Below are 24283 nucleotides of genomic sequence, written 5' to 3'. Positions count from 1 at the left end.
TCCTTATTTTGACCAGCTCGACTAAAAGTTCTTACCGAAACCATGATCTCAAACATTCGTCAAACGTTCGCAACGTACAAAGCTATTTGTACTACACACCGAAATATTAGTATCGGTGATGTACGAACAACGTGGGATGAAAATACTAGGAAAGCGAACTATAATTTGTCCGTTATTACTTTGCTCGATACCTGACACGCACGAAAGAGCTATTACAATTCCATCCTGGATTAAAGTTTTTATGGAATTCGAGCCGAAAATTGGTTGGCTGAAGAGCCTCCACTCTCAACCTTACCGGTCGTTAAGGGTTGGTTGAAGAAGGTGTGGCACCACTGTGTGTGTGTATGTGTGTGTGGCGAATGGGAGTTGTGATTCTGATGAAACTTTGCAGGTCTGTAGAGCTGCCAGAAATAAGGGACACGTACTTCTTTTGGCCACGAGAGCCCAACTTTAAGGAGTGAAACTACCCCCTAATGCTACCTCGAGAACTATTGGCGATTCGAAGAAGCTATTCGCGCGAAAAGTTATTCAATAAATATATCTTATTTCTCAGTTCTCTCGAACAACATATTTTTGAAATAAAACCAAAGTTTCGTAAACTATGTTCAATAAAAAAAGAGTCTTGAGCAAACTATTTGTATTAACGTTGCAACTCGCTCATACTCTCTACGTTGATACACTTCACGCTCATACGTTCCATGTTCAAACATTCAACGCTCATAATCTCCACACTCATACTCTTCACGCTCATAATCTCCACCCTGACGTGCTTCACGCTCGCCATTCTATTCGAATCTTTGCGTTGAAAGGACTCGCAGGATCACCGGACTCTTTTTTCCCCAGCCGTTTCGCGAGTATCGATTATCTCGTACGGCCGGGCGAGGACAAATCGCGCGCTACGTGACACATTGTACGTACTGTCGTCGCGTCGTTTAAAATTCTACACTCGACTCGTCGCGCGGCGCTAAATTCAAAGGGCGCCGTTATAAATTGCGCCCCCGAACCGTGTACGATGGCCGGTCGGCCCGTGACGACGGACTGCCGAAAAATATCGCCGTTTCGAAATATTTCAGAATCGTCGACTCGCGACGCGAAACCGACGGACACCGATGGCCACTCGTCGGTAACGCGCGTTTTCAAACCCCCGTTGGGATTGGCTCGGGAAATTTGATTAGCACGTCGGTCTACAGGTGTAGTTTGTGGCCTTGATTGGAAGATTCTGGCCACAGTAGACGCTACATTCCTCCCAACAGGGTGATTACCGGCCCGAGTTCGTACCTCGAAACACAGAAACGTTGCGAGGACGAATCGTGCATTCTAACAAATGCTTTGTCCATGATTGCGCGCGTAGGTCGTTATCGGCCGTAGAGGAGTTGTCGCGGCAATAGAATTTCCAAATTGTTGTGCGCTTGTACGGTACAGCGTAAAAAAAAAAAAACATTATTCCTCGATTCAGTAGAAATAACATCTTTTCTTAGAATATTAAATTTGTACACTGCCCTAAAATACTGCCCAAAAGTTCCCAATATTTACGAAGGTGTAACGCTTTTCGCAGCGCTCGGATCGCTGGTAAGCACCGGAGTGCTCCAAACAGGATTTTCTTAACCGATGGGAACTACTCGTCCCATCGATACATTGAAAAGACGAGTTGTTCATTTCAACAAATACTCGGTACACTCGGAATAACATTCTGTATCGTTTATTCCGGGCAAAGTGTACTCGTATCCACCGGATACACTTCGATCCGTGGAAAACGGTTGCCGAGTTGTTCTTTTCGGGATGTTTCGAGGTGAGGGATTACGTCTACCGCCATAGATACGTATTTCTGTCGAGCTTGACTTATCTAACAACGTCTCCCGCAAGTTCTATGTGTGTAATCATCGATCCCTTCAAATGGATCGCTTTGCTAATGCTTGACGTAGCGACGTGGCTGTCTTGCCCGATGCCGGACTCCGACACGATAATGGTGATTGTGCGTAATGATGATGAATTTGCGGCGGCTCCTCCCGTGCTTCCCACCAGAGGGCTTTTCCATCAATCCGTATTCCCAGGACTTCCAGTCCAACGTCGATCCCTTCGTATAGATCAGACCTGTCTAGGGATGAAGCCCAATGCACCGTCTTCCTCACCGCCGAGTCTCATTGTCGATACATTTTATCTGTTTCTGATAATTGCGCTGCTCTTTTCCAACCAAAGCATGGGATCTTGAACGGTAGAGTCTTGGGTACATTTGGGGAATTTTTAGGGGAACGAAACATTTTCAAAGAAATTTTGAGAAACTTTAAAAATGTCTCGGAACGAAAATAAATTTCAAAGCGATCGAATCGTTCGAAAATCTCGACTTGTGATAACCTTAGAACGATACTGCTTGTTATTGTCGTTGTACCGTGTTCATCCGGTAAAAGTATCTCCGTTTTAGTATCCTGCGTTCAAGGACATTCTCTTGCGTTTATCTTTTAAGTATCTTTGCTCTGGTATTCTGTTTTAACTTCACAGTAGGTCCGTTGTGATCCTGTTTACCTTTTGACTGAAACTTGTAAGATATTCAAGACTTTCAAGACCTTTAAAACATTCAAGGCATACGAGACGTTAGCGACTTTCAAAACCTCCTGGACCGTACGGAACTTTCAGGACTTTCAACTTTCGATCGCGAACGTTTCGCTGAACATTTTAAGATCGTTCGAGTCTCTATCCTAGATCCAAGATGACACGAGACAATTCGAATGGATTAACCGTAAGTGAAATAGGATGGAAACTGACGTTCCCCGAGTCTTTCGGAAACTAAACCGAGTTATTAAATTGTAGGTTTAACGAATTTTACGAGGAGTCGATGGTTCGCTCGTTCGAAATTCGACGATTCAGCAACCGATCCCGAGAGAACGTAGCGACCTATGGTATAAAATATTTTTACGAGTTCTTACACTTTAAACACCTTTCACTCTGACGACCGATATTTCCGTCTAGGATGTTCCAGTCTACAATTCGAGTCTTTCAGCATGTCTAACGGTTACGCCATTTTCTTCTGTATTTTCTGTATCGTCCCTTCCTCTATTAATTTGTAACTATAGAATCGATATCACGTGCACTCTTCTCTGTTTTCCGTATAGTCTTTTTTTTCTATTAATTCGCAACGATCGATATTACGAAAAAATTCTAATTAATTCGATCGATGCAACGGTTTACAATTTTCCTGAGATCCAAACTCCGAAGTTTATTGCTCGAGGTGTTGAGAAATAATCGAGATGTATAACGAGACTTTCGAAAGTGTAACTTCGGCCCTTTACTCTCTTCGTGTGCCATTGTAACCAGCTCTTATGTATCGCGTCGTCGAAAGTTCGCCTTTAACGTTGTTGCCTCGAGTTTTCCTTATCTTACGATCGAGACTTCTAATCTTCTCACGTCGTTTATCGCTCATCTGCGTCTTAGAATTCGTACATTTTGATAAACAGTTGGCTCCCGTAAAACCACGTCGATCGTATATCGTGAAACGTTTCTCACGAAAGTAGCCTAGTTTGTTTTCACGGAACTCGAGAGTAAACGAAGTATTCCTTCAATATTCCAAGTCATTATGGTCGCGTACGACTCTGTAATGCGTACATGTACCGGTGGTTGAACAAAGAATAGAGCAGCGGTACTGCTAATGGATATTCCTAATGAAAATGAAGGCGGGAGTAGGTCACATCTTGTCAGGAAAATGTTTTATCACTACGTTAGAGCATGCAAGTTACAATTTACCAGGAGGTCCAGTTGAAACGTTTATTCAAGCCGCGTGTAGTCAGAATATTGTTACATACATTCGTGCATACGTGTTTGACGATACAATGATATTTATCTTTGCAAGTGTAGTTTCTGTATTAAGGGTATTAAAGAAGTAAATACAGATGGAGAAAAATGAAGCTTGGAGCGCGATTAAAATAATATTCAATAACGAGAGTGTGTTTTTTCTTTTTTTTTTTTTTAACTTGTCGTACGAATAATATCGATACTTTTGATATTTGGAGAAAGAATTACGTGAGAAATTTATTCACCCAACTTGGAATGTGTACATTATCTCTTACGTAATTTTGCATCTCTCTCTCTCTCTGTTTAAGAATCTAAAATTTGTACCAATCGCAGAAATCTGTAATTAATAATAATCTTCTGCCTCCGTGACTCGTAAACAAATTCGTACTTTACCTCAGCATACAACCAAAATTCATTATACAACGATCATTACTATTATCGTTGTTTCATCCAGTGCTACCAGTGCCACAACTTGCATTAAATTTCTAGGTATTTCTATGTCTGTGCAACTCGGTCTATTTTATCACTTGCAACTTTCTTGTATATTTTAAAAAATGGTCCAGTGTTCGTTTAGCGAATAAATAATAATAATGGACAACAATTTCAATCAGTCTGACTCTTTGGTACGGAAAATGCTTCGAACGTATCGGAACTCGCGTTTTTTAACTATACGAGTATCGTCGATTATCGAGAAAACAATGTACCGAGAAACGATAAGTAGAAATCCGAGGGACCAGGCTCAACGGAACGTATCCAACGACGCTGAACGCGTTATTCGAACGCATCGTTACACACAGGGTTAAAGGCAGTCGCACGAAATCCCATTCAGCCGACACAATCGTCCGCTTGTCCCCGTCGTAGGAAGCAGAGAGCCCCGAGAGGCGTGAATCGAAACGGTCAAAGGGTTATCAACGACGCGCGTTCCCCTATCGTCGAAGAAAAGGGGGACCGTGCTGCGGAGCCTATTTTCGTGACTCGTGGCAAAGGGAGGCCACGTAGCAACGGGCGAAAGTAACACACAAAGCCACGTAACCCAGAGAAAGAGTCAAAGACCCTGCTGCGCGATTCAAGATCGAGAGTATCGAGCAACGCGCGGTGTGTCGATCGCTCGTGAAACTCACCGACTGCGTACACGTACGTATGTACAAGGATGTCCCGATCGTCACCGGTCGATTTCAATTTCGCGTTATTTTTCAACCGTCGAACCTATCTATCTGAAACTTTACACGTGTCGTCTAGATAGATGGACAATTAATCGTGAAAGGGTACGCGGTGAAAGAACGCGTGCAAATTGTTCGAGCGTATTACGAAGAATCGCTTACGATTCGGGAACTTTGTAATCGTTTCCCTCGAAATCGTGTACCGGAAAAAAACACAGTGAATAAACAAAATGGTCGTATACAGGGCTCGGAAAATTCACGGCGGGTTGAACAGTTGCCAATGCGTCGAAAGCGAGTCATCGTTTGGTACGGTTTTTGGTCGAAAAGCGCGATTGGGCCATTTTTCTTCGAGGACGATGATGGCGAAGTGGTTACCGTGAATGGGAAACGATATCGCGACACGTCGACTGGCTATTCCTGGCATCGATCCGAAGCTCTTGACTTGGCTGATATTTGCTTTCGGCCAGATGGTGCTCCTTGCCGCGCAGCGAACGAAACAGTGGCACTTTTGCAAACAAAATTCCCGCAACGGCGTAACTTCTCGAAGCGGTGACGTCAATTGGTCACCGAGATCTTTGGATTTTTTTCTTTGGAGTCGCGTCAAAGGTAAGATTCATGCCGACGATCCAGAGACAATTCCAGAGTCGAAAGACAACATCGAACGTGTCACTGGGTGAAATTGATCGGAGCTTGCGCGAAAACGTCGTGAAAAATTTCGAGAAAAGATCGGTGCTCCGTAAAGAAAGCCCGAGGCGGACATTCGGAAGATATCTTGTTCCATTATTGACTCCAAACTTTGTACTTTCAAAGAAATAAAAAAATATAAAGATCACTCGAACCGTTTGAGTTTTATCCGAAAAGTAAATCGACCGGTTACGATTGGGACACCTTGCACACGCGTGTAGACTACGCGATAGGATATCGATCGCTGTAAGTAGAATACCGGTCGGAGAACGATGGAAACGGATAGAACGAAAAGGAAAGGTGTCGATTTCGTTTCGAGTGCGGTCGTTCGTAGTCACGAGCGAAGCTATCCGAAGGATTCGTGCCTCGGGGCGAGGAAGCTGCGACTCCTCGGAATATTCAGGGTACGGAGCACACTACCGAGCGCCGAGTGGCTCCGAGGGGCAATTTGTAAATCGTAAAATTAACCTTGCCGGTACCGAGCCACTTGCGGCCGCCTTGACGCCAGATTTTCAAACCCCACGACGTTGTCCCGCGAGGGTTCGTAACGTAGGTGCGAGCGATATCTCACCGCTCCTGGTATCCTACGGCTGAGCGGCGACGAGTACATTCTAAAAATTTCAAAGAGTACCCGCCGCGGCCGTGGCAAGTGTAAATATTTACTTTCGAGGGGTTGCAACCGGATTGAGAAGCTCCGACGGGAAAAAAATTAGGAATATATGTTTTCTGGAAATCCGTCGGTCCGAGACGGGGAAAAAGGACCACTTAGGGTTGCGTTTGCAGCGGTTGGACGGAAATGTTTCTATTTCGGTCTAAACGTGTAGGGTAAGTGCGTAGAGCGAGTGTGTAGACACAGTGCTGCTTTACGATATTAAGTAACAGTGCACCATTTGTTTTCGGAGTCTAAATGTGTAGAGTAAGTATGTAGATTCAGTACTGCTTTACGATATTAAATAACAATGCACCATTTATTTCGGAGTCTAAATGTGTAGAGTAGGTATGTAGATTCAGTACTGCTTTACGATATTAAATAACAATGCACCATTTATTTTGGAGTCTAAACGTGTAGAGGAAGTGTGTAGAGTAAGTATGTAGATTCAGTACTGCTTTACGATATCAGATAACAGTGCACCATTTATTTTAGAATATTAAAATTTGTTCGAATGTCCTGTCATTTCGTTGGCACGAGGTTGAAACGAATACACTGAGCGTTAATGTTTTCTTTTTTTAAACACCCCTCGGAACACGTTGCAAATAAAAAAATATTACAGCCAGGAATAATTCACAGGATTTTTGTGGACCGGTGTACGCGAAAACAGCACTCGGCACAGCGCTGCAATTTTGAAACTAAAATCAACTTTTGGACAAAATGAATATATTTTCGTACTCTGGAAATAACCTATATTCCTCTGCCGTAAGCAGAAACTTTCCGAACGTATAGTATCGCTGTTATCAATTTTTAAAGAACCGATGAATATTTCACGTCACCCTTGATGTAACCTAAAGAGACGCGACTGAGATCTTCGGGATACGTTCCAGTGATACCGATACAAAAGAATTTCCTACACAGATGTTTATATTAATATATTTTATTTTCGAAAGTGAGCAGAGAGATTCTATAAAATCGAACGAGAAATATAAACGAACGTTAAGAAGTCCCATTTGATTATAATAAAAAAGGAATTATTAAATTATAACCTAACATCGTCTAAATATCAACTATTGAGAGATTAATGAAGACAGCGTAGAAAGAATAATGCAATGCTGTGCATGTGTACGTGTACTATATATATATTTATACAATGAGTACTAGTTACGCATAAAGAATAACATTGATGCTTTCTTTTTCCAATACCAACATTATCAGTCATATTTTTCACTGTATCACCTTACTATATCTGATAATATCAAATATTAAAATAACAGTCATACGCATTAACCGAGATCAAGCACGATACGCATTTAATTTCTTCGATTATGGCAAAGAATGACACTCCACGAGATCCTCGGTTAACTCGTTCCATTCCCCCTTTATGCGCGCGCCACAACGAGCGTGTTTCGATACACGCTCGCAACCGATGCGCGACACCGTGATGTTGCTGTGCGCGTTACCCTCGCGGCCCAGAAAATGTTTCAAATATTTGTTCAGATGTTACGACCGAACGGGCGTAATTAATAGATTACCGGTTCGGGTGTCGACGAACGAATCGTTGAACCGGGCGTGTAGATTCGCGCGGGCCTGTAATTCATTTTTGTATTTTCGGTAAATTGGAAAAGTTCCTAACGATCTGCTTTTTCGGTCGAAAATGGGAAACGCGTGAACGAGCGCATTGAGTTCGAGCCCGTGAATAATGGTGTCAGTGGTAGTTTCGTATTATGGAACTTGTGATTGATCGTTACTGTTAATGGTGATGGAAAACGGGAAGTCGGATGGAGCGAACGAGCGAGAGATACCAGTAGAAGTCTAATGTACACGCGTATACTATATATGTACATCTATTAAGGGAAATTTTATTCAATAACTATAATAACTCCGTACAAAAGAATTCGTTCAGCGACTCCGAGTCAGTGCCTCTTGATCCTTGATTTCTGATTCATGAATTCGGATTGCATTTTTCAAACTTTTTTCCACCGATTTATACTGTTTAAACTTTGAATACCCGTACGGAATCATCTCCTGAATTTTAAACAGAATTTACGAATAATTAAATGTGTTACATTTAGCTGTACGTTAAATTGTATTTATACGATGTAATCATTTTGTGGTCGGTACGTTTTTCCGACAAATACACAAATTTGTATCGCTTGAAAGTGAAAGGTTCAGCACGTTTGACAGCGGGTAAGGTAACCTTGAGCGGTCACATTATTTTGTTCCGTGTTCAGTTACCCGATCACTAACGACCTTCGAACAAATGACATCGGTACACGCAATATTATACTTGTCGCAAATATTTAAATGCCGCGTGACCCGGGGACAATAATAACGAGAGAAAAGTTTGCATTCACCGTGCTCGATTTGAATATTTACGGAAACGATTACCTAATTAACATACTTATGAAAATTATCGTAACAATCGAATCCGTTGTAACGTAATATTTTTGCATCAACGGTGACGGGCGCAGAATTTGTTTAACGTTACGTCACTGCGTAATATATTTATTAAACATAATGTAATTATATTTTCGTACACGTTATGCGAGAATTAGAAATAACGAGGCTCGTATTACTTATTTTACCGTTGAAAACTACGCAACGTTGGTAACTATTAATAAACACCTTGTGTTGCGAATAATTGTGAAATTTGAAACGTACGAATAATTAGAAGTGAAAAAAGTGCCCTTTATTACGATATTTTGTTTTAAAGAACTACGCGTTCAGTTTCGCGAGCACGTACACGTTGGCATCGTAAATAAATTTTCGTTTCCCGTTTCGCCATTTTTTCCATTCCGCGAACGTTTTTGCTTTGTAATTTCTCGTTTCTCGTTGAGTCGTCGTTCGTTGGTTCGCGACATTTTGAGAAAAATTATTCGGCCAGATGGATATGAAAACATTAAGCGTCAAATTTGTCGCAATAACATTTATTACAGTTTGTTTGTCAGGCAACAGTGCCAATCTTTGCGCCATTCAATTATTGCGTTTCATTTCGTTCGCGTTGCCTAAATAAAATACAACGCGCACCGTTGTATCGTAACGATGCCTCCTTCTTTCGAGTAAAATATTTTGATTATAAAAATGAATAATTTATTAGCGCGATAGTCTTCATAAATTATTGAAACGCATTATTCCAATCGCTTTCGTGGACGGGGCTTCGAATGGCTTTACGTTCCGTGCCATTTTTACGCTTTTATTATATTTCGTAAATAGTAACCTTTGTGCATTATTATAGACACGGTATTTTCCCTTAATATAATAACTCAACGGAGTTTAATTTTGAAGTCATCTTTAATAGGTTTTTAATCGTATTTTCTCGACAGTTTCACTTCCCCCTTTAATAAATCACTTATCCTTAAAGTAATCTCTCTAGAACACATTTTATCTGAGGACGTAAATGATTATTTCTGTCCACCATCCGCATCGCTGATGTAAAAAAAGCCTTTGATAACTTTTACTTTTTATACCCCGTTTCTTCGTTTAAATTTCGTAAACAGTGTTCAACGAATATCGTTTTTGGTCGTTTCTTTTAATCAAATAATTGCAAGAAACGATTTTACAGCATCTTTATTTACGTAAAATCATTTTCTACCGTATTTCTATGCTATCTTAACTTAGTTCCCCTACCGATAAATAATTCGTCTTTGAAATAATCTTGAAAATATCTCTAGTAATTTTCATACCATAAAACAATTTTTAACGATCCATTTAAAATTGTTTTATACTATAAAAAACTATACCAGATGCATCAATTATTATTGGAATAATTAAATACATCCCCCAATTATAAAAGGTATTCTTATAAAAGAAAAGTTTTAACGAACACAGGTAACGTAACAAATGTAATAATTATCCAAAAAAAAAAACATCCCATTGTTCCACTTCGTATAAGCAAATACGAAATACAATGTACCAATATTTTTTATCGAAAAATTATTTAAATATTGTGAAATAACGTATCAAACTTCTATTTGCAACATTATCGTCGACATTGGTCTTGCCAAGAATGGAACGAATTGAAATTTTCTTCGATTTGGAAAGAATGAAATAATTTCCAGCAATCTCTGGCGATCATTTCTCTATCGATCTCGTTCGTGCGATGAAAGTTCATCGATCGATACCATATAGTATTCCGTGTGATTCGTTTCATCGACGTTCGCGTCAGTTCCAAGCTTGGTGAATTCTTTTCGACGGTATTAACGTGATTAATAATTCAATCCGCGTGGCAGTCACGAACGGGAGAAAGAATTCCCCGTGTCGGTTAATGGCGCGAAAATTAGGTGAAAAAGTGAACGACGCGTTCTAAGGAAAGCGTGCATTTCGGAAAGAGCACTCACGTTGGTCTTTGTCGAGTGTCGTAACTCGGTTCACGCGTTTCTCCATTGCGCTTCCAGGCTTCGAATTATTGTTAATTCGTCGTGCCGTAGCACACGGCGAACGCGGCCCCGGTGCGCGTTTGATGACATAGTAATTTTTTAATGCGCAAACTTTACGTTCGGCGAAACGCGTATGCGAATTGTAAATCTTTTACGTCGCCCGGAATTTCGGGCCTCGTGAAAGTTCAAGTAGCGTAATTCTGTTTTACAATGGTTAAATATGGAGCGGTACACAGAAATTCCGCTGACGATTATTGATGAGATCTCGTGGACGGTGATTTTTCGGTGAAAACTGGATCAAAGAATTTACGCGTCCCAAATATTTGTTCGTTCAAATTGTCGCGGAAAATAAGGCGTGGAAGAGTTACAAATTTTACTCGAGCGATAAATACTAATAGGTAATTAATTAAGATAAGTTGAATTCACAATGATTCGAAACGAAATGTTCCTTTTTGTTCTACGAGCGAAATGTCTATTTCTATTCGAGTAATGGGTACAAATTTTTCCTCGTTCACCAATGACCGCTGTTACTCGTCCAGGTGAGAACGAATTAAAATTTTCGCTACTTGCTCCCGGGGCACCGTACGATATTGTTTATCGTATGGTATTTGAAATGATTGCCTTTGAGGCGGGATTTACTTTCGCGGCGCGTTTTAATCCAACGACATTTTCGAAATCGAATCGGGCAATGGGTTCTCGAACGACACGGTATAATTTGCGAGATTTTCCAACGGCGATTCGAAACACCCTCCACCCCCGTACGGGCCCCCTGCGTAATGGTATCAATTGTTTCTGACATTTATAACCGTTTTATGGAGGTCGTGGCGCGGTAATGCTCTCGGTTGTCAGGTCGATCGATATTACCGGAACACACCCTGTGTGCTCGCGTTCTAAGGAGGCCCGATCGTTGTTTTTATAAACGTTATCGATCCGAACGATAAAGAAACAATTTGGAGCGTGCATAATAAATTGCGTGCAGGCAAGTGTGATCGATACCATCGATGTCACCGCGTCAGCTTAAAGGAGCCAATAAATAAACAATGTGAAGGGAACGTTACAAATTTTCAAACGACATGAAAGGTGACTCGCCTTTACCACTCGCGCGATAAAGCTTCCGCCCTGGTCTCGGAGGGTGGAGTCAAAGTAATCCGCGTCGTTCTTTCAAAAGCCACCCTGTTCATTATATTTATTAAAAGCTCGTAATATTAATCGCGAATAATGGCCCGCAGTCTGTCAACATTCGCTCGTGATACGCTGGGTTTCGATAATCTTATTAAACGATACCGATACTCGAGGTGACACCATCGACGTAAATAATTGTTTAGAGGAATTTTAAACGACGAAAATCCATTTCTAAACGTTACGAAATTTTTTAGGGTAAACCGATAACCTGTAACGAGAATTTAAGTATTTGATCTATCTCTAACGGGATACTTTTTCACGAACTTGGAACGAAACTCGTGGAAGATTTACTTTGAGGTTTACTGTCACTTTTACAGCAATTATGACAAGTTCAGCTGCGAGTATCTTATAATACTTACCGGTGATTAAGGATAATTTATACAACACGGTACGTATTTATCAATTCTACGTTTAGCGTTTATAACTTGGGTACATCGCCTGGTGATCCTTCCCAGAGCTGCTATAATTTCTCCTTATCTCACAGAACGTCTACTCGCCGAAATAAATAAATATCGCACACACGATGGTCGTAAAGTACCCGGACACGAGCATTATTTAAGCATTTAACGAACGTTTATGAAACGTTTCGTTACGGGAGGTCAGTTTCGCTGAAGAAATATGTACAAGAATGAATGATGAAAAAATACAACCTTAATCCGTATCTCGTAACTTATATTCAACAGGTTTTCCCTGTACAACGTGAACACGATGCGCAAGGAAATACAGTTTTCGTTACCGTTTAAATTTACCGCGAGTAAAGATTCTGAAAAAGTGTCGAACGATCGATGATTCAGGATCGTATTCGTCTTCTTCGATTCGAGAAACCATTACGGTAGAACCGATTCGATATTCACGTTTCAATTAAACGAAAAAGATATTCCACCGTTTCACCGGACGGGAATCGCTCGAGCTCGGCTCCGAACCACGGTCGTCCAGCTCGTATTCGAGCCCGTAAATTAGCCACGAAAATCGCGAACCAACGATGGGGCAAAGGACGATGAAAATCCAGAAAGGTTGTTCGTTTGTTTGCGTTTGAACCGGTCGCGAACAACCCGGATCACGAGCCGGTCTTCCCGGAGGATACGAATCCGGCGGCGAGGGCGCAACAAATCGTCTAATCAAGTAGATATATGACTGATGGCGGGAACGAAATTGGTTCTTGGCCGCGAGTAAATCTCGCGCGCGTCACGAACGCGAGACGACCATCCGATGGAACTAGAAAAAGTAGAGAATCCGGGATCGATTTCCTTTGGGATTTATGTGACTATTTTTTACCTTGATACCCACCGAAGCCGTCGCGATGCGATAGAAACCGAGGACGTCGGCCCCGGAGAAGCCCGTTTCCACCGGGCCACTCTTTCATTTCGTGCTTCACTCGAGGCCAACGCGAAGATCCTTGGATATTAATGTGCCCAACGGCGTGACTGAAACTTCTCGCTAATTTATTCGGACGATTCTTGGCTATCTTATACATATACGTATATATATAATATATAATATATGTATACGCATATACACGTGTAGATCGCGTACCTGTACCAACGTATCCCCGACCAGCGCGAAACTTGGGCTTATCTCGGAGCGCACCAGCTTCTTTCTGAATCGGAGATCAGAGCGTTGAAAACGGTGACCTCTTTGCCGCCCAACTGCGCTCCTCTTTGCTGCCGGAGTTCCTAATTTTCCTTCCACCACGCCCGCATTTTTTCCACCGAAATTTCGAACACCGTGCGCGAATTCTCGTCCCGAAACCGTGCGGTGGGAAATTGATTGCGCCGCAAATTCTACATTCGAAGCCGATGGGACCGCTCCGAAAACGAAACCGGGAGAATTCTTTCGATTCAACGTTGGAATAATAACTGACTGGCGAAACGGTGGAACGAATTACGAATTACTATTCGTGAGATCGGCTGGAGAAGGCATTTGGTCAGCTTAGGGAGGATAATTTCGAGAAAGATTTCAAGAAAGATGATCTATGGAAATTTTGTTCACTCGGTGCTCCCGTTACCGAATTATCGAAGATTCGTAATGTAATAGTAAACAACCCGTGACGAGAACGAAAGTTAAGATTGTTTTCACGATCCTTTGGTTGTTCGGTGACCGAGAGGCACGAATCTTTTGAAATTCGATGGCAAGAGTATCGAATGAACACGGTTCCGAGGGAAACGTATGTATTTCGATGCGAAGTTCGCCTAGTTTCTTTTCAGAGTGTAGAAATACCGAAGAGAGGGTCTACGTACGCGAAGAAAATTAATGGAAGAATAAATAGCCGAGTAACGATACAACGGAATCGATACGTACGATACCAAGTTAAAGCAAAGAGTTTCTTCTTTGTTTTTTAAGTTGTAAATACTAGGAAAAAGGAGTGGAAATGTTTCACGCGCTCTTGGCCCGAGAATCAATAGTCGGAGCATCGAGTTCTTCAGTCAGTTATAAGTCAAGTTGGTGGTCCAACCGGGTTACGTAATGTATCGAGAAATGAAAGGAAAGAGGAATGGGTTAGCTCGTGTGTTCTTGACTTACCTTGCTCCTTTTTCTCCGACGTGCATTTTCAATATTGAACTCTGCATCTTACTTTCTTCGTTTCCGCTTCTTCCCCCGGTTCCTTTCCAATACACTGTCCTACATAAAGTTTACGAGCGGTGTTCTCCGAAACTGTTAAATGTAGCGGCAAAATTTCGGTTCTTATTGTGGAATTCCCGAAGACGTTTATAAGACAAGCAACTTGACGGTCGTAGCAGATCCAGGTTCATTTTCGCAATTGAAACGGACCTGGTTCTTGAATAGTCGATACCGAATCTCTTAATATTTCGTTGAAATATTTTTCCTTACTTCGGACAGTTGCAGAACGATAACGTAAAGTACCCGACGACGACGCGGATTGTAGAATCTAGACCGGCTGAAAATGGAAAAATTTGAAAATCTTTGAGGAACAAAAATGCAAAATTAACGGAAGGACAGAATTATATATTTTATTGCGTATAAATTTATGACATTCGTTTCTGATCAGGTAGGTCTCACTGAACAACGTTAAGTGCTTAAACTGTGTTCATCTACTTTCAAATATTTATCGTTTGTTCTTGAAGTGTCTTAGTCGTGTATGAGTCTACATTAGAGTGTTTCCGATTATTTTTTAATAGTTTTGGATTCACTCGTGAGTAGCAAGTAATAAAAGTAATTTGGACTTACTTACTAACGCCTAAATTTTTAGGTGATAATCTACTTAAGAAGGTACTAGTGAGTACTGAGCTAGTAGGCCATCCTCTTATTTCTGGACAGAGGAAGACGGTTCAATAATCGATTTGCCGGAAATAGCACATTTACCACAGCATCGTTACACCAAAAGGTAGTTTCATTTCCAAGAACAACTATTCTAACGCACGTAGATAAAAAGTACGTTCGTAACGCATGAAACACCTTGACTGTCGGGCTCCCAAGACTATGAGTAGTTAGATATCGTGTGCGACAGGGACAATAATCAACATCGTCGCAACTGTCGCTTTCTCTGTACGACTTTCTAATGCAAAGCTTCCTTGGGAAAGAACCTACTGCGATGTAAGCCCTTCTCGCTGCCACTTAGTCCGTTAACAAAAGAGAGAGCTTGTTCTCCACGGGTATAACATTACCAGGATCCTCTAGCTACCCAAGGAAATTGCCTCCCAGTGGCGATTCTCTTCAGGCTTAAATCGATGTGTACAAAGTTTCTATCGACAATCAGCTAGAATTTAACGGCCAGTAACCGTAATCTAGTTAGAGAATATAATAATAAGTTACGCGTGAACAATATCGAGCTGTTATCATTTAGTCGCAAACTCTCGAAGGCGAGAAAACTCGCGCAAAATAATTAAAAGGGTAGAATGGTAACTATACTAACGGTGTAAAGTATAGTTCAAAGTCCCTAGAAATTTCAATGCGCTGTAATTCAAAATCCGTGCACACCGTAGATTCGCTACGCGTATTCTCTCGTGGTCCGGGCGATACTCGAATAAAGAATCGCTTAAAACGGTCGATCCAATGACGCTTAAATTTGTGGTGCCGTGTTGTCGCGCACGGTCCGCGTGTGGTCTGGCCGCGGGAAATTGTGGCCCTGTGTTGCGCATACGGTCGTAAACCCAGGTTTGAATTTAACGCAAGTGTTTACTAGCGGAGAAGTCACGCGTAGATTAGGCGAGCACGTTACAGAGTGTACACGATGCGGAATATTATTCCAGTCCGGTATCGCCGATACAGTATCGCAAGGAACGGCGTCTAGAATATCCACAGATCACAGATACGTTGGTGATATCGAGTGTCCCGTCGTTCACGAAATTCCACCATGGAAAGGATCTATGGTTTAATCACGGTCGAATGGGTGCCGAGTTTGATGCAGTATCGGATGGCGGTAAACGAACGGCAAGTCGATGTACGGATCGGATATAATTTCGGGTCGGATTCGCAGCGAGTCGAGGTCAGGGAGAGGAGAGAACAGTCGGGGCAAGCACGAACGGGAACTGCGATTTATCACTCATCGGTGAAAACGAGCGTAACACCGGCACCGTATAATTGCGCGTATATCGTCGACCCGTAGTTATCGCTGATAACCGGAATCATCGATCGTACACACCCCTCATTTTCCGCACGATTTTCGATTACCATTCGACGCGTTTACGGGCCGTCAGCAACTGCGCGGATCACGATGTGTATCGGGAACTCTTGGTTGACGGGCATATACGTTATTGCATTGCGCATAGTCCGCGCAAAATCAACTGGTCGCTCGAGGCCACCTACGGTAGCTTCCCCACCGGGAATCATTTCTGTTTGTGAGTAGGCCGCGAGAGTATCCTTCTTTCTTGAAGGTTAGGTAGAAAACATGTAGGGTGGGATAAATATAGCGAGATGAACTTTAGGTGCAGTTCGAGCGATGTAGACAGCGATGTTTAAGGGTGTCTAAGATTAGATACTGCTAAGGGTGTGTTTCGACAGACAGGATCGCACGGATCCGTGGTAACCTTCTGATATGCCCTAGGTTCTTGTTAGGGTGATCTGTACCTACTTTGTCAAGAAAGTGTGTAGAACTTGGTTCTGGAATTATAATTCAGGCCTAACCTATACTTTTGATATGCCTGTGCACTTGTTAGTGTGCTCTACCGATACTTGCAGTGTCAAAAGTGAGTCGAGAATTCGTTCCTGAGATTCTAAGCTTGCGACACTTATCATTTCGATACGCTCGAGCACTTGCTAATATACGTTGTACTCTTCCAGTTGTTATTTGCAATTTTCTACCGTTAACAATAACACCTTCCACGCTAACCGAATAATTTTGTGGCGATCCAAGACACAGCCCAAGTCGGTCGGTTCAGGTTGAGAAAAACTGACGATTAGGAACCGATGTGGCAACGCTTCTAACGTGAAATGCGAAACCACAAGACGACCACCCACTTACGAGACACAATCTCTTCCAGAAATGAGCGACAAATTGCAGAGAGTGTTCTCTGTCGTAACACCTGTACCTGGCTATGTTTTTTTTTCATTACGAATCTTCCCTGTAATTTATATTTACGTGGATTCGTCCTATAACTACACTACTTTCCCGTATTTCCTCCACTCGGCGTGGATGTTATGTTATGTTAATTTTATTCGACTACTTTATTCTAATAGATACAAGTTCGAGCACCTGATAATATGAAGTGTGCCAGTAGAAAAAAAAGGGTAGAAAAGAAAGAAGACAACCTGTTCAAAGGTTGGAACAAAGGTAAATTGTTGCGTCCCAATTTAAATCAACCGGTGGTGGGGGTAGCGCCTCGGTGACCTTGAGCGGCCAACAGATCCCTCCGCAGCTCTCCCCACCGAGCACGCGCGCTGTTTAGCCAATCCCTCTCGCCGGAGCTTCACACGCCTCACGAGAGCGCTCTTGTAAATTCGTCGTACGAGCCGATATCCGTTTTTATAGTTCGGTTTAAGCACCCCTTGCTACGACTACCGTTCGCACCTGTCGCCTGCTACCTTTGGTCATCGTCATTTTTTACCGTATCCATAGCCAACCGAGTTTACGATTCACGAGCGAAAGAGTGCCGTTATCGAGGTACCAATCCCTCGCTCGACGAGATCTCTTTTTCCCCTGATGCTCGATTCCGTTTGGAGTGACTCTTACACGTCCGGCTGACTACAATACGCGGACAATCTTCTCGCTGTAACGCGGCCAGACCGGTCAGAAGTTAAATGAAAAATTCGTTCCCAATGCGGATTGAACAATACCAGTCTGTTCGCTTTTATTACACCGCCGAGCGATAAGGATCCGCGGACGGTTCTATGGTTACGTGCATCGAATTTCCAACACGCACTTAACGCCGAAGGGTGAAAACGCCGCCGAATGTGCACCTTGAAAAGTTTCCGCCTCCTTTAATTGGATCCGTTTCCATTAACGCCGCGTGCGAATTATCGTCTTTACGCGCGCCGTTGCGTCCGGGAATCGGAACGAAACGTTTTTCATTTAAACGCCACGGAATAAATTTCGTCCAAGGATGCGTCTCGTTCAACGCTACTTGATTTCAAGCAATTCAAACGGCGTTTCGTTGACTTTGACCCCGTTTTCAAGTGTCCTTCTTTGACGACGATAGATTTTGTATTTGGAAATGGGAAAAGAATATCGAACTCTTTTAGAGTTTAGATCGTGATCGTTTAGCGAAACTTACTTCGGTAATTTATAGAATTGGCTACGAGGTGTGTAATACTACCCGGATAACTGAAACGGAGATACTTCTGCTCTTAGTTTCAGGATAGCAACTTCCCAGTCGCATCGGTCCGCGAACGAAAATAATTTCAATCGCGAACACAATGTTATATTTGGATGTCTGGTGAATGAAAGTGCATTTTTGATATTGGCGAACCGTTATAGTCATCGTTGAAAGTAGAAACGATCAATGGCTGTATAACAAAAAAGTGTCAGCTGTCGTCCGATTATCGAGGTTAAGTTAATTTTGACACGATCGGTGCTTCTACGGGTGTCTATTCGGTATTTATAATTTTCAGGATTATTGTACACTTGAAACAAAGATGGAAAATATAACGCGAGGTAGAAATCGCAAGAAGCGTTCCTCTACGAAACTGATGCATCGAAAATAACCCCCTGCTATTCTTAGATGCAACTTAGACGTTATCCGGAGACCCTAGCCAATGGCGTCATCGTAAACTTTTCACATTTCCTCGATCTTCACTCGAACCGGGTAATATATAATACTTCTTCGACTGCTTACTCGAGTCCTTTGTCCTCGAAAGTGCACTCCATTTAGTCTCATATTGTTTCACCGAGTTTGTAAGATAGGATCTTAATTGGTCGATTATCCTTCGCGAAGCTGCGAATTCTTGAGAGGAACACCCCGCTGGGTACTCTTTCAGAGGGCATAGATCAAAACAAAGTCAACGATTCTCTCGCGTACAAAGCGTCGTTTCACCTTTGATCGTCAAAATTAAGCTGAATGTAGATTAAGCACATGCAAAAGTGTTTTAGCGATCCTCCTTTTTTTCTTTCGAGACTACCCTTTGAACTATCAATTTGGTTTACATTCGTTTCCACTCGTACTCCTTTACTCGTTGCCCCTAGCGTTTGCAAGCTCGTAATTTTAATTTTCAAGCGGCGAAATACTTCCGAACAAGCAATACCAACAAAAGTGTTACCGCGTAGCAAATTAATTAACGCAAAATATTCGTCACGATGGTGAAATGCCCTTTGTTCGTTAAACGGTAGCCATGGTAACATCGATGCGGCACTGGAAACTCCGCTCGAGATCAAACACACTCCCTGTGTCATTATTATACAATACATATCGGAATAGAACGATGTTCGTTTTTTTTCCCCTCGATTTGCAATCGCTGTTAAACGACACACTCGTTTCCAGGTTTCAGAGAGAAAAAAATCGTACAACGACCAGAATGGAAATACAGTAAGCCCTGCATTAATTCGTTTCGAAGTTTTAATAAATACGATGTATTCTAGATTGAAGAAAGATCACTCCGGAGTTAAGAAATATCTAGTACGAATAAATGAAACCTGGATAACGTCGATTAATTTTTATTCGATCCTATATTTATTTCTTCCTGGAATATGATACGTAAGTTAAATTTCAAAATTTAATCGAATTTACGCAGATCCATGTGTACTTCTTTGCGTAAAAAATTGAAGAAAAGAAAAGTTTATTCAGTAGTTGAAATCCGACGAGACTCAATTCCTTCCAGAACTGATATTTCTCTCTCCTTGCGATACATTTGGTACGCAATTTCAGTTTGAAAAATCAATGAAAGTTAAACGGATTCGTGTGTACCCCTTTGTGAATCGAAAATTTCGTTTACTTTATTCAATATTTCAACACGTGTACACGCGCGCAAAATATGCATAAAGACATAAGTGGTGGCACAATCGACTCGAGGACTCCGCTGTGCATTTCGTGGGCGTAGTTAAAATCCCTGGAATATTCAACGCGAAAGAGAAATTTGTCGCGCGATAGAAACACCACCGTGGCCCGCGAGACACGCGGAAAACACATCGTGACAATTGGTAATTGTGCCATTCTTTCGTCGGATTCGTCCAACCACGTTTAATTATCGACCGTGATACGTTTTATCGACGAATGCACACTGACGAGGCGAGCAAATACGCTCTTCCCATCAAAGTAATCCATCTAAATGGCTATATTGAAGCTGCGTTTGCAGGTTAGCAAACACAGGGCGGTAACCGAGCTCGTGTGCACGCGTTTCGCGTATGTTCGCCAGCGCGAAATATTCGAATTAATGTTGACCGGGAGCTTCGAAAATACGACGACTACGGTGTTGCTTTTCTAACTGTCGCTCAAAATCGATAATTAGAGGGACAGGTAGGTGTTCCAGGAAGTGAGTGCCGCTATATAGGGTGTGTCGTAACACGTTAGACCCGCCTCAGCGGTGAATCGAGGACACAAAAACAACGAAAAAGAGTCTAAGAGCCGTACGTGTCCTATTTGACCTTGTCCCCAAGTTGTAGCTATTTTTGTGCCCAAATAACGTACATCCCTTTATCCGTATAAGAAGTGAATTTTTATTTACCGAATTCGAGTAATTTTACTTGCACAAGATATTTTTTTTTTATTTGGACATTGTGGACTGTTTCACGAGAAACTGGATATATAAAGAAACGTTTAAAAAAATTGTTTGCGCCATAAATTTCTTTTTTCCCGTATTTATGACACCCTCGAATATTTTTTCGTTACCTCTGATAGGTCCTCCTCCAGATAAAACTGACACCCGGTAGAACGGAGTAGCCAACAAGGACGAGAGATATTCACGGCTTATCGAGCATTGTATGTAAATAGTTTGGTAGAATCGGTTGTAGCAGCACGGTACGAGATTAGGAACTACCGTGGTACAATAATGTCTACAAGTTGGGAACAAGGTCAAACGGAGTACACATTTGTAGAAACTGTTTTCCTTGTTTTTGTGACCCCGATCCGGCGCTAAAGTGGATCCCACGTGTTACTACGGAGATGTCGAGAAAAAGAGACACGGTTAAACGTTCGATTAAGTGGCGGGGATGATCGCGTGACGGTCGGACGGAAACTGTGACAGTTGGAGGGACAGTACTGTACACTCGGTTCGCACGATATACTCTCCGTACTGTCAGAGATGCACGAGAAGCACGATGGAAAAAGAGTCCCCTTTCTAAGCGCGTTTCATCTACCTTGTGCACCGCCGATCGTACAGAGGTCGGGACACGTTTAGGGGAGGATCATTTTTCCTGAAACGCTTTTCGTGCTGGTACGGAGAGAATCGTTTGAACCGATTGTACATCTGTTTTTCAAATATATATTCTCTCGTGGAGATTCGATGCTGGCCATCTTTGCGAATCAAATGCACACTGGCCTCAAAAGAACTCGTCCATACTGGAACTATACTGGAATCGTCGCCAATTAGCTCGCTCACCCGACCGAATTCTATCGATCGAAACTCAAAGCGTGCTTATATATTTCAGACAGCGGGAACAAGTAGTTTTGAGTACGAAAACGAACGCGAGGGACCATGTACGATCGCTTGTATTTTTGTACACTCGACTTATTCATTTAACCTACTCGACGAGAATGACGAACTAATTTCGGTGCTGTTATATAGTATTCATAACACTAATGAATTCGGTCTTTAATTGTATCGTTACGTTTCAAGGACCAAGTACGATCGCTCGTATTATTGTAGATTCGAATTATTTATTTAATCTCCTCGACGAGAATAACGAATTAATTTCGGTGCTGTTATATTTATTAGATTCGACAAACGAATTCGGTATTTAACTGTATCGTCGTGTTTTAGGAATCAAGTACGATCGTTTGTATTTTCGTACACTCGACTTATTTATTTTACCTGCTCGACGAGAACAACGAATTAATTTCGTTGCTATTTATCGCACTCAACCGATGAAATCGGTTTTTAACTCTTTCCTCCTGTTTGAATTAATACAGATTACGTCGTAGCCGCATTTGCTGTGGGCAAAATGCATCGAAACATTTTTGTTCACTTTTAACTATGTACACATTGCCATTTATTATCGAGAAAATACCCGGTTTATGGGTTAATAAAGATACATAGATAGATATTTACTGGCCTGAGATAATAATATCCCTGGAGGATATAACAAATATCAGTATACAATACAGTACAATCCTCTGTTTACGGTACAAACCTTATAGAATTAAAAATATAAAATAATAGCGACTGCAACTTGAACGAACGAAAGTAACGAAGTAATTACACAATGATTAAATTAATTTCGTTTTGTCCTTCTTTGAAAATATTTCTATCGATTCAAAATTTCTAACCGAACTACCAATCTTCTATTTATACATTCTACTACATATTTTGCACGAAAGAAATCTCCCATTAAAAATAGTAACGAAATCACGGCCGAGAAATTATCCATCTCGTCTAATTAACTCGATACTTATCGACTCGTTCTCTTAAATACACAAAAACTTCACCTCAGGTCCTAAATCCGACAAAAATTGTTACACTCGAGGTTAGAAAATCGTAAAATAACCCCTGAAACGTAACATAGAGCGACTACGTAAAGACGACAATCTCGTGGACAATCTCCTCGATCGCAATTTGCGAAAATATTGGGTAGTACGTAATAAGTACAAACATTGCGATTGCGTGCAACCGACGATGGGAACGCGAGATATCGTGGCCGGTGTTCTTTTTTTTTTTTTCGTCCAGGTTCCGTGGCTCAAGGAATCACGTGACGGATCGCGACAAATTGTGCGACACCGATGTGACAAATTCGTACAGAATGGTTGGCCGTGACTCGCGCGTGAAAACCGCTTGATACCAGGCGGTTGCGTTTTCTATACGCTCGAAAGTTGCGTTTTGGTCGGCCGTAGCTTTTCTCTCGGACGGTTACAGTTTACATTCATCGCGCACAGTTCCATTCAACTTTCGGCCACACTGGTTACCGTTCGTTCCATTGCGCCAGGTCCCGCTAACGGATCGAAAATTCATAACAGTTAATATTGTTCGCGGCCATAGGGGAAATTTGAGGGCGGAATTATTGCCGACGGATTCAATTTTCCTACGGTTTCCAGAACGCTCTCGTAGTCGGTGCGTCATAAATTTCGTCCCACGTTCACCCACCCTACCACCCCTCTCCCACTGTTCACTAGGGACAATCGTTAGGGAGTTAATGGTTACGGTGGATCAAATTTCGAGACGGCCACGGTCGTTTGGCATAGAAGAAAACGCGTGGAAAGTTAATAGCGCGGGGGAGAACCGTGCGACAACGACGAAACAATTAAACGCGAATACGTGAAATACTTGAATGGAAACGCTCCTCTTTTGTTCGTCGCTCTGTACGCCTAATGGAAACGAATGATGAAGTCAATTCAACGTGATTGACGAATGGACAATAGAAGTCAGTTTTCTCCTTTCTTTTTCTATGTTTTTTTTTTTGCTTCTTTTTTTCTTCGATCGCGCGTGGCAATTGTTTCCGTTTCGCATCGAGACTGATAACGATCGATACAATTTCGTCGCGCGCGTTTGCGTTACTTTTCTTACTTTTTTCTAATTTTGGAAAGATCGCTGGCACGCAACGATCGCGAAAATTACGCACCTCTGCGTATTTCTTTTTTTTTTTTCTTTTCAACGAATTCGAAACTAGACAAAATTGTAACTAGCGCCCCCTTTGTTAAATTTCACGTGGATAACGTCGTATTTAAATTTAATCGAAATTCCTGACCTCGGGTCGGAAAAAAAAAGAAACAAAAATGGAACGTCGAACCACTCGACCTTTTTTCATATTTTGCATAACGACGGAACGAAAATGATTTGCAGTCGGCGCGTATGTGTGCTCGTCCACGTGATTGAAATAACCGGCGTTCCCTGTCGACAGCTGTTATCGATTTAATAAACTCGGGAATTAGACGTTTACGCGACCAGATGCACCGAGAAGTGTTTCAGCG

Source organism: Ptiloglossa arizonensis, chromosome 11, assembly GCF_051014685.1.
Source record: "Ptiloglossa arizonensis isolate GNS036 chromosome 11, iyPtiAriz1_principal, whole genome shotgun sequence".
NCBI lineage: Eukaryota > Metazoa > Arthropoda > Insecta > Hymenoptera > Colletidae > Ptiloglossa > Ptiloglossa arizonensis.
The sequence above is the reverse complement of the archived record's forward strand: the minus strand, read 5'-3'. Positions refer to the sequence as shown.